Raw genomic sequence first — 12,511 nt, forward strand, 5'->3', positions numbered from 1 at the left:
GTCCTCAATATCCCTTTATTGTCTTGAATCGTGCTCACATGATACCATACTTTGCATACCACCTGCTCTTTTCCAATGTAGTGTCACACAATGATGGAGTCCTATATGGTGTAGTCAAATAGACTAAACATAGGCCTAAAATCCAGAATATTTCAAATTCTAATCCTGGATTTAGCAGTGACTTTCTCCATTACCTTAGGTGAGTCACTTAACATCTGTGCCTCAGTCTCCCCATCTGTAAAATGGAAATAATAATACTTGCCATTAAAATTAAAATTAAAATTTGCAGATTACTTAGAAGATTTAAAAGTTTGCTATTCGTACTAAGTGTTGTCATTATCTGTCTCTTCTTGACTTCCTCATTGCTCATGTGCTTTAAGACTGTATTGTCCAATTCTGTCAAGGAACCCCATAAAAGTTCCCCAAAAAGGATAGTTTGTGAAAATAAATTATAAAGATCCAAAGAGCCATAAATATTAAAGGTATTGAATAACAAATCCCAGCACTTTAATCACAGTACAACAATTGATACTTTAAAAAAAATCAGACCTTTTAAATCTCTTTTTAAAATCCTCATCCTTAATAAGGGATAATACTGGATTGAAGTGGGCCAAAGAGATTTATTGATACAAATGCAGACACATCAGTGCAAATCAGGACAGTGCAGAAGTATGCCACTGCTGGCTTATGTTCTCTTCCTGCAAAAGGACAGGGATAAATGAACGAGTGTCTGAATGAATGACTGAATAGATAAATGAAAGAATGAATGCAGAATCAAATACCACATTAAAATACATTGCCTGAGTGTTGGACTGGCATAGCAAAGGAACTAACTCTTCAGAACCTTGTTATAAAAAATAGTCAACAATGTTCCCATTTTTAATATAAAATTAAAATCTGCTTTTCCCAATGCCTCTGGGGCTGTGTCTAGACTGGCAAGTTTTTCCAGAAAATCAGCAGCTTTTCCGGAAAAACTTGCCAGCTGTCTACACTGGCCGCTTGAATTTCCGGAAAAGCACTGACGATCTCATGTAAAATCATCAATGCTTTTCCGGAAATACTATGCTGCTCCCGTTTGGGCAAAAGTCTTTTTCCGAAAGACTTTTGTGCAAAAGGGCCAGTGTAGACAGCATAGTACTGTTTTCCGCAAAAAAGCCCCGATCACGAAAATGGCGATCGGGGCTTTTTTGCGGAAAAGCGTGTCTAGATTGGCAATGGACGCTTTTCTGCAAAAAGTGCTTTTGTGGAAAAGCATCCTGCCAATCTAGACACGCTTTTCCGAAAATGCTTTTAATGGAAAACTTTTCTGTTAAAAGCATTTTCGGAAAATCATGCCAGTGTAGACGTAGCCTGAGGCTGTGTCTACACTGGCATGAATTTCCGGAAATGCTTAAAATGGAATACTATTCCGTTTTCAGTTTTTCCGGAAAAGGAGCGTCTACATTGGCAGGCTGCTTTTCTGGAAAAGCCCTTTTTCCGGAGAAGCGTCTGTGACCAATGTAGACGCGCTTTTCCGGAAAAGACTTCTGGGCTGTCTACACTGGCCCTTTTCCAGAACAGTGTTCTGGAATAAGGACTTATGCCCGAGCGGGAGCAGAATAGTTTTTCCGGAATAGCGGCTGATTTTGTACAGTAGAGCATCATTGCTTTTCTGGAAATTCAAGGGCCAGTGTAAACAGCGGCTGATTTCCCGGAATAAGTGGCCCAGTGTAGACACAGCCAGCGTATTTAACTTCAACTGAAGGTTGAAAGAAGGCTTGCATTTGGAAAGAGCGCAGGATCTGTCCTGAAGCAATATCAAATTTATGCTATTTTATAGGTTAGTTATTAAAAACAAACAACAAACTATCCAAAACAAAACCAAAGCCCCAACCCCCAGATTATCAGAATGATACATTTATGACCCACAGTGCTATGTGCATTAATATTCATTCTGCCTGTGTTACCTTCAGGGCTGGTTTAGACAGGCTGACAGCCTGCAAGTATGAGGGGCCCTGGCTTGGTGTGAGTACATGTTTGGGGGTGTGCGTGTGCACATCAGGGTGGGGACGGAGTGGTGTCCTCCCAGGGACAGCTTGCAATGTTAATGTGATGTTTACTGTGTACGTCTCACTGCTACATGGTGTGGAGTTCCAGCTGCTGTGAGCTGACAGAGCTCTGTGGTAAAAATAGCTTAAGCCATTTGGGAAATCAGGATGTCTTCTCATTTATCAGCCCTGGCTAGCCTGGGGCACACTGAAGGTTTCCCTTCCTCCTTTCTCACTGGCTTCTCTGGCCCCACCTGAAATACATACACAAGCTTTGAATATATTTCTTGGGTTGTCCTTCCAGCCCTCTGTCCCATCGGGTCTGAATATCCCCCTCCATGTGCCACACATGTCAGAGCAGTTGGCCACAAATGGAACAGGGGTACAAACAGCAAAACTTTTGCCTTGCAGCTGCAGGAGCACACAGGAGTGGCTTTGCAAGGCGGCCCAGAAGTGCTTGAACTAGGTCTGTATATTTTATATTTTACTTATTTAGTACAATATAGTTAGACTATGAAGTCTTTCACTGGAAGATGGCAACCCACTTTACAAACGGATTTATTACATTACATTACACAACAAGCCTGCAAGAAAGGCACCATCATACCTACTGTATAGAGGGAGAAATAGATGCACCCAAAGATGATCAGTGGCAAAGTTGGGAACAGAAGTCAGGAGTTCTGACTGTCTACTAGCACAATATGGGACTAATTCTCCTCTCACTTGTGTTACTACTCCAGGAACTCAACTGAAGCAGGTAAGAGAAGAATCTGACCCTATAGGCCAAATTCTCTGTTGGTATAAATGAATGCGACATTTAATTTTCATTCCTTTGAAAAGGACTGTTCTCATATTACCATATGTTAGCCTCAACACTGTATGGACAAACAACTGCACTTCCCTGGATCTGATTGAAGGATGAGGTGCATATTAGTAAATAACAATTTTCAGTTTTTAATTAGTACAGCACATAATGCACAAATATGATGTTCTCATTCCTGGGAAGTAGTGGGAGATATTGTGGATAGAAATCTTGTTAGAGAGAGTTGTAGTTTGTTCTTCGAATGATTTAAGATATTTAAAGAGCAAACCAAATGCCCTCTGTTTGCTTCTATCTACAGATACTGCATTTCTGCCTCCTCAAAAACAATTTCATTGCATTCAAAGAGAGCATGGTGAGCTAAGCTTGTGTTTTTCTGAAAACCATCTCTTTTTGACTGTCCTGATCTGATGAGCCAAAGGTCACTAGCAAACCCATTTTGTTCACCATCACTTCAGTGCATAACAACACTGGTAAAACCTGACAAAGAATCACAGCAAAGAAAATTCATCCTGAAGATGTCTAGGATTATCAGATATTGCTAGTATCAACAAATGAGCGCATCCAAGGTCAGTGACAATCTTGGGGCTTTTTTTTTTGGTGTAATGTATGTTCTTTTGCTATATAAGAGCTAGGTTTTCTTATTATTTCTTATTGTGACATGAGTCTGGTGATCACATCCAGTCCTCTATGGACAGGCATTCACATCACAGACAACTATCACATGGTGTTGGCAATTTCATCATATAAATCAGTGACATCAATGGGTATGGTAACCAATCTAGACTTCCGTCCATAGATATGGGCACTGTACATCAAAAGTGGGGCAATGCTGTTTCTAGGACTCCTTCAACACGGTAATATGCTGTATATTTCTGGGACTGGGAGAGGACATTAAAGATGCTTACTTCATTCAGTGCAAATAAGATCCTGTTGAATTTTTGGGGGTACATCTAAACTGCGTGGCTATTTTGGGATACAAGAGGTATCCTAAAATAGTTACCCCATGTCTTAACAAGCCACCCATTACAGTATATTGAAAAATATTTCAAAATAACAGGCATGCTATTTCAGCATCCCTGTAACCCTTGTTCCATGAGGGCTAAGTGATGTCTCGAAATAGTACATTATTTTGAAATATGGTGCTGTGTAGATGCTCCAAATTTCAAAATAGAATCAAACTAAAATACACAATTTGCATAGTGCCAATTGCATATCTTATTTTGAGTTTAGGGTGCTGTGTAGCTACACCTTAATGATTAACATGTCAGATTAGTTATTGGTGTTGATACTTCTTTTTTCAGAATAAACTGATGCCAAGTCATTGGTTGGATATTTGGACCAAAAGTTCCCAAATGCTAACTTAATCCTTTAAATCTATTGATCTAAATGGCTAAGCTAGTAAAAATATATATTTGTACATACAAAATATACAGTTACATATCTCATATAGCTCTGTATGCAACTATTCTTTCCCTTGCAGAAACATGTTTTGCTACCCAGTTTTCAATGATAAAATTTCAATGCCTATTTCAGAGGTTCCTGCCTTGCTTTGTTTGTATATTACTATTAGTGGGTAGCTGTATTATTTACTGTCTGCACGGCTCATATTTTCATTCTGACAGACTAATATTTCCCCTATGTGTCTCCATTTGTATTCTCGAGTAGATTTTTTTTATACACAGACTATTTCCTCTGGAGGAAAATAAAGAGGGGAGACATTCCATGATGTAAAAGAGAAAAAATAATGAGTGTGTTATTAAATATATCTGAGATGTGGATGTAGCTAACCACAATATACTCTCTTGGTACGCAAGCTATGCATTTTATGTAACTGCTTTTAGCAGGCTCAGTTACAGCTAAAAGCAGGTGTTTATTCTGAAAAAGGCAGCAATGCTTTTCTGTCATGTTGCATTAAGTCACCTATGACGCATAGTGTTATACTGCACCACGTCATATTGGTGAAAATGGTGAAGAAGCCGAAGCAGAGTAACGTGATGTGACAGACAACATTTAGTAAAAATATTTACTTATTTGACTCAGATACTTGCTATCAGATTGAATCAGAGCATATTGTCCAAAATGAAGCTGGCAGATTGAGGTGAATAGTTAAGTGTCTGTGGTTCACAAGCAACTGTACCTGATGTAAATTTTGAAGTTTCTTGGCATGTACCTGGTATTTATCTTATTATCAGTTACTGTACATCCTCATGTTCTTTCTCTCTTGGTTTAACCCCTTCTGAACTTTTTCTTCCTCTTATTGCTCCAAGAAGGTGAATTGCTTATTCTTCACTACCTTTAGTTAGTTTGACATAACACATAAGTTCCTCACAAGGGATCAAGATCACATTTTGAGTCTGTTTATAAAGACAATTATAGAGCACTATGAAAGGCCTGACTGGCTAATCCTCAAAATCCAGATGTAAGATTTTAACAGTACCCTAGAAGCAATTCTCCATTACAAGTCTACCAAATTCCAAGTTTAAATAAGCACTCTTTATTTTGATGGAATTGCCTTAGGTGCTATTTTACATAAGAGTGAAGCTATTGTGAACTACACAAAAACAAATGCCTGGCAGCTATTTATGTAGACAGAAGGACTATTTTAGGAAATAACAAGTTTATCCTTCAAGGAACCTATATTTTATAATGTAAGAAAGTGTTTTCATGGACTAAAAAAGAAATATTGAAAACTTTTTATTGCTATTGGCATTTTTGGAGCTGTTTCATGCAAATTCTTTTTTGAAAAAATGGAGATCTCTCAAAAACAAGGGACTAAGAGCACTTGCTGGAATCAGGTTTCCCCAAAGCAAGTGCTGTGTAGGCCTCACTGTATAGTTTTGAAAATATACTTAATTTCTGACCTACCAGGCTATTGCTAATCCAGGGAGGGGTATCTCTTTAGCATCAATGGCAGCCTGGGGATAAGGTGTGTGAGTGTGGTGGTGGGCAACTCTGCATCCTCTGGATGGGGTGGGGTGTCAGGAGGAAGAGGCAGAGCAGGGCAGCCAGCCCTCAGCACCATCTGGACTGCAGTGTGCCCCACCTAGCACTCAGAGACCCCCGAGTGCCTGACGTGGTGCTCTGGGACTTCTGCAGTGATTCAAAGGGACCCAGGAGTCTAGCTGATGCCGCTACTACAGTAGCAGTGGTGATGGCCAGGAGCCCTGAGACCCTTTGAATCACCAGAACCTAGGGCAAGTGTCCCCCTTATCCCCCCTTCCCTCAGCAGGCCTGATAAATGAACACAAGTATTAAACTATGTGCTAGTATTAGAATGTGTACTAGTGAAATTTAGGATGAGAGGACATTACTGTATTGTCATCACCTGTGACTTAAGTAAGAGTTTTAACTCAGGTTTTCAGAAGTAAATAGCTTGTGCACTAATACATGGTGCCACCTCACCCACCAAGTTAATCATACAAATAGGAGCAGGGGAAAGTCAAAAGTCACCAGAGAAGTAGATACCACGAGTAAGGGCACTTCATGTTTAATTAAAGAAACAGAGAAGTGTGCTATCCTTACTGTTCTTTGGTAATTGTAAGGCTCATGTTTAAGACTGTTCCATCCAACTACTAGGGTAGACAGGGAGGATAGCATGGTCCTTTACTCTGCAATCTAAGGTTCTGAGCAATGTAACCCTTAAACTTTTTCATTCACGTTCAGATTTTTTCCATCCATATGTGGAATACATTTTTATATGCACAGAGATATGTGCAAATGTGCACCACCAGTAGCAACAAAATCCTAGCCATGAGCACTCTGCTATTCAGCTGGGCAGCGTCTGAATCTCTCCTGAATGGCCACACAAGTGCACAGCTTACAGGGAACAATGGCTCTGACTCAAACTCACAGGATCAGAATGTCGAGTGGCAAACTGTCACTCAGTAAATGGGAAGGAGAAAAGAGAGAGACTAGAAGGTGGAGGGTCGGGTGGAGGGTCGGGGGGAGGGGAGAGGAGGCTAGAAAACACACTACCAAACATTTGAAGACCATGCTGTCTGTAAAAGCTGATGGAGTCCAACAAGGTAGGCCAAACTGTCATGATGTAATGTAATATTTACTAATAATTTCCTTATTTATATTTCATAGTCTTTTGATTTGGCTAATAATGCTTTGTAGATAAATATAATTCTAATGAAAGGAACAAGAACAAATCTTATTTGTTCTTAAGTGAGAGTAGCTTTTGGAAATTTTCACAATTATTTGTATTATGGTCACACCTGGGAGCCCAATTGTGGATCAGAACTCCACTGTGCTAGGCACTGTACAGACAGGGTCCCTGCCTCCAAAAAACTTACAATTAAAGGAAAGTGACTAATGATTTGGGGTACCCAGATTGATAAACCAAAAAAGAAACTGATTTTCAAAGTGTTCAGTACATGGTGAAAACTGGGGGTATCTCAAATTGGGCAAAATTAGAGTCACTCAGATCTTTTAGCACTGTAAGAGACAACTGTATGTTCTCTGGGAAGGATATTAACAACTGAGGAATTAGCCCATTTTGTTTGTTAATAGACAGGAAGGGACTGCTGTTGAGAGCCTTCTCTTACTAGAAACTGTGAATCCTGTACTCACATGGATGTTAGATTTCCATCATACCTGTGATATTTTTAAGGTAGACATATAAGGTTAAATAGAAGTATTGGGCCATTCCCTATGAAAGTTGCTGCAAACTTTTTTGATAGTTTGAAATGTTTGAAACTTTTGGATGTTTATTTCTACCTGAGATGAATGTACTTGAGGCTCTTTGGCCAATACATCAAACTGGAAATCTTACAAAGCTTTTTCTCCTGAGAGATCCAGTATTTTCAGTCAGGTCAGAAATATTGAGAAGAAAGGCTCTTCCTGTGGTATTACCCTATTCCTCCTCCTGATTCTAGCTGAAACCAATAAATGTAGAGGCAGCATGAGAAACTGACACAAATAAATGGGAGTTTACTGAAATGGTTTGGAACTTATAATACTTTTAGGTGCAAATCCAGTTTTGAATGATTGGTTTGGGTCAAATAGGAACTAGCTCTAAATAGTTTGCACATCTATACAGAAGATATACACGGAACTTCTCATTAAGAAGATCTATTTTTGACTGTGGTAGGCTCACACTCATAAAAACATCCTACTGTCTCTAATTCACTTGCATTTATTTTTCAAATAAAGGACATTCTTCATGGTTCCTATGCAACAGCTTCCAGTTGCAATGTAAGTGAAACTGATGAATAATTTATGGTCTGTAAAATAAGGATGTTCTTATTTATTCTCATAGGGTGAATATGGCATAAGCACCCTTGTCTTCAGCAGATTGGACATGGTGCGGTGAAGAGGACAAGGAGGAAAAGCATCTCTATTACAGATGAGAGGAGGACTTAAGTACGGAAAAGGGGGGAAGAGAATTGCCTTTTGGATCAATAGTGTTAATATCCCTTTCCCTTTCCTGTCTGACTCCATTCATTCATTAAGCATTTCTTATCTGCACAGATTGGGTTTTTTCACTTCATCTCCAAGAGTGGGACTTGTGAAGGTTGTTCTGGTCTACACTATGGGGAAAACTCAACGTAACCCTCGCAATTTGAGTTACACTACTAGTGTAACTCAAGTTGATATAGTTTGATCTGCTTATTGCAGGGTCCACACCATACTACGTGATAAGATGGACTCCCCTTTCTTGTTTCATTCCAGTGGAGTACTAGAGTCTATGGGAGAGTGCTTGGTGGTCAAGTTAGTGGGTCTTCACTAGGCTCTTGAAACAAACCCATATTCAACTCATTTTGTATGAAATCAGTCATTAGAATAATAGAATACTAGGACTGGAAAGGACCTTGAGAGGTCATTGAGTCCAGTCCCCTGCTTTCATGGCAGGACCCAGGACTGTCTAGACCATCCCTGAAAGACATTTATCTAACCTATTCTTAAATATCTCCAGAGATGGAGATTCCACAACCTCCCTAGGCAATTTTTTCCAGTGTTTAACCACCTTGACAGTTAGGAACTTTTTCCTAAATGTCCGTTGCTGCAGTTTAAGCCATTGCTTCTTGTTCTATCCTCAGAGGCCAGGAAGAACAAGTTTTCTCCCTCCTCCTTGTGACACCCTTTTAGATACCTGAAAACCACTATCATGTTCCCCCTCAATCTTCTCTTTTCCAAACTAAATAAGCCCAATTCTTTCAGTCTTCCTTCATAGGTCATGTTCTCTAGACCGTTAATTATTCTTGTTGCTCTTCTCTGAATCTTCCCCAATTTCTTCACATCTTTCTTGAAATGTGGTGCCCAGAACTGGATACAATACTCCAACTGAGGCCTAATCAGCGCAGAGTACAGTGGAAGAATGACTTCTCGTGTCTTGCTTGCAACACTCCTGTTAATGCATCCTAGAATCAGGTTTGCTTTTTTTGAAACAGCATCAGACTGTTGACTCATATTTAGCTTGTGGTCCACTGTAACCCCTAGATCTCTTTCTGCTGTACTTCTTCCTAGACAGTTGCTTCCCATTCTGTATGTGTGAAACTAATAGTTCCTTCCTAAGTGGAGCACTTTGCATTTGTCCTTATTAAACTTCATCCTGTTTACCTCAGACCATTTCTCCAATTTGTCCAGATCATTTTGAATTATGACCCTATCCTTCAAAGCAGTTGCAACCCCTTCTCGCTTGGTATAATCTGCAAACTTAATAAGAGTATTCTCTATGCTGATATCTAAATTGTTGATGAAGATATTGAACAGATCCAGTCCCAAAACAGACCCCTGCAGAACCCCACTTATTATACCTTTCCAGCAGGATTGTGAACTACTCGTTAATGACTACCGTTAATGACTACTCTGAGAATGGTTATCCAGCCAGTTATGCACCCACCTTACAGTAGCCCCATCTAAGTTGTATTTGCCTCATTTATTGATAAGAATATCATGAGACCGTATCAAATGCCTTACTAATGTCTGGGTATAGCACATCCACCACTTCTTCCTTATCCACAAGACTAGTTATCCTATCAAAAATGGTATCCTATTACCACTTTTCCCTTCCTGTATCATTCCCTCTTCCAACAGAACTCTGACACCTTCGTTACTTTGTTATCTCCAGAAGGTACTGTGATGGCCAGGTGGTGTGCATCATAGCCCCAAGAGGTCTCCCTGGGGCCTATTAGGGGCGGGGGGGAGCAGATCAGTGCAAATAGTAGAGTTCTGCTTCAACTTGATTCAGCTGATGCTTTACATGACAGCTAAGGCCTCACCCCTGCTCCAAAGAGCATAGAGAAAACTTTTTTGAGAGCACTTCAGTGTCTTAAGGAGCTTATGTTTCATGTCTCATAAGTGTCTAAGTCACTTCCGAAAATGACTTTGGTGCTTTACAAAATGTTACCTTACAGCCTAAACTGACAAGTCTCAGGGGGCAGCCACGTTTGTCTGCATATACAAGAACAGTGACACCTTCAAGACTAACAGATTTATTTGGGTATAAGCAAAACCCAAAAAAGGTAAAAACACTTTTTTCAGATGAATGCACTTGAAATACAACATAAGAAAACATTGGAGAAGACAATAAAAACAGAAAGGGGGACAGATTAAAGGAATCCCCAGAATAAAGTTATTGGCTTTTTTGGGGTGGTACACAACACAAAATTAATTCCCAGAAATTTGTCTTAACTACTTAAAAGGTCTGATCCTTATGCCTGGGTAAGAATGTGCTTTCTATAGAAACCCCCTTCTACCCTCACTACCTTCTTATTCACCTAGACAAAACTAGCCACAATTTGCTCCTTAACTGAGTGCTTAGGGAGGTGTCAAAATGCACTTGGAAATAAAACAACAACCCCAGTAATCTTCAGGTACACCAGTCACTTCAATTGCCTTTGTGAAAAATATTTCTGCTTATCTGTGTGTGCCGTTATTATTGTGCACCTTGCAGCTCGCTTTGAAAACTTAGCTCCACATGTGCCAAATGAAAATTGGAGTGAAAAGATTCCCATTCTCTTCTCATTTACTCGATGAAAAATAATGAAAAGAAATTAAATAATTAACCTTGACTGTTGTTGAGCAATTGCTAAGCAGTATATTTAATCATTTTTGGTTGCTTTTTCTGCTATTTTAGGAACAAAGCGGGGACAATTGAAGCATATTCGTCTCAAGCAACATAGCACTTCTGTGGAGAGACCTAAAGGAAATGCATTGTTTTGATTAGAATGTGTTTTCATTAACAGGATGTTCAAAATAAACAAAAATACTTGATTCGCAGGGCCTGTGGCTGTCTCAGGTTAACGCTGGCATGCTTCCACGCTTGAGCTCATCTTCACTAATCAATCAGAAACATGTTTGCTGGCAAGAAAGGTCACATCTTTAATCACACAACAGCAACTTTTTTACAACAAACAGGGTATCTGCATACAGCTAAATTTGGCCTAACAGTTACAGAGGTTTAATGCTCAGCATTCGATAGATAGATCTGCAGTGTCTCCCATAATTCTGCCCATTTATACCACGTACTGTAAGCCTGAGCAGAATTTGTCTCATTCAGTTAATTTATAGCTTCAGAGGTGTAGCTGAGTTAGTCAGTAAAGGATAAATTTAAACAACAAATAGTCTGGTAGCTCTTTAGAGACAAACAAAACATGTACATGGTATCATGAGATTTCGTGGGCACATCCCTCTTCTTCAGATGACCGGAGTGTTGGATGTCCAGAAATTATAGATCTTGTCATTATGCCATCCATAAACACTTACATCTTGGATTAAAATCAAGATAATTAAATAAAGACAAAGTTCAATGTATAGGTGGACACTGGCCTGGTCTTTTTGGTTTGGGACAAAATGGTTATTGTCCATATTGAAGCAACACCTCCAAATAGCATCATGCTACTGGAGGAGTTATCCTTCCAAGAATATATAAAAAATATTTCTCAATTTCTTTGGTCACCGGGGATTCTATGACAAAAGCAGTTAGCTCCAGTCTCCTAAGTTACATCTCAGGACATTGTCGTTACTATTTTCATTAAGAGATTCCAAGGTCAAAGGGGACCACTATGATCATCTGGTCAGACTTCTGTATAATGAAGACCCCCAAAGTAATTTAAAAAATAGCTAATCTTTATTTAAAAGTTGCTAGTAATGGAAAATCCACCACAATCATTGGTAAATTACTACAATGGTTATTTATCTTCTCTCAAAAATGTATGCTTTGTTTCCAGTCTGAATTTGTCTAGTTTCAGTTTCCAGTCACTCCACTCCAGCTGGATTGAAAAGCCCATTATCAAATTTAAAAGTTCATTGTAGTTGTTATCTCTGTATTCTTAAAAAAATCCTCTGAAGGCCATTTCTGCACATAATGGTTGTGTATTTTGTCAGTGGGTGAAGAATAGTTCAAGTTTTCCAGGCTGAACTCCATGATCCATTCATGGTCTCTCTCTTTAATTTTTTCTGGCTCTAATCTTTACTGCAAATAAGGAAGTGAGGTGCAAGCAAGTAATGGGCTATAGAACTGATTCTGAAGGTATGCTATGGGAGGGTATAACAGGGTCCACTTCTGTGGCCAAGGGGTATCCAGTAATTCTTTGCCTGGCTGTCTGGTACTTCCTTGCTCCCTGGATCACTTCCACCAGATGTTGCCTTGTCTGGTCATCTTCAAGGTTCTGATGCTAAGATCTTACTAGCCCTGACCACGGTACTATCAGTT

General features: G+C 39.5%; 1 long non-coding RNA gene across 1 annotated transcript; it reads left to right on the forward strand.

Moving 5' to 3' along the window:
* Window positions 1–2,173: 2,173 nt before the first annotated feature.
* Window positions 2,174–8,928, forward strand: LOC106732035 (uncharacterized). The gene is made up of 3 exons (XR_001368272.3): window positions 2,174–2,493; window positions 3,149–3,416; window positions 8,114–8,928. It is a non-coding gene; the product is annotated as an uncharacterized LOC106732035 (long non-coding RNA).
* The last annotated feature ends 3,583 nt before the right edge of the window (window positions 8,929–12,511 follow it).

This window comes from Pelodiscus sinensis, chromosome 10, assembly GCF_049634645.1.
Source record: "Pelodiscus sinensis isolate JC-2024 chromosome 10, ASM4963464v1, whole genome shotgun sequence".
NCBI lineage: Eukaryota > Metazoa > Chordata > Testudines > Trionychidae > Pelodiscus > Pelodiscus sinensis.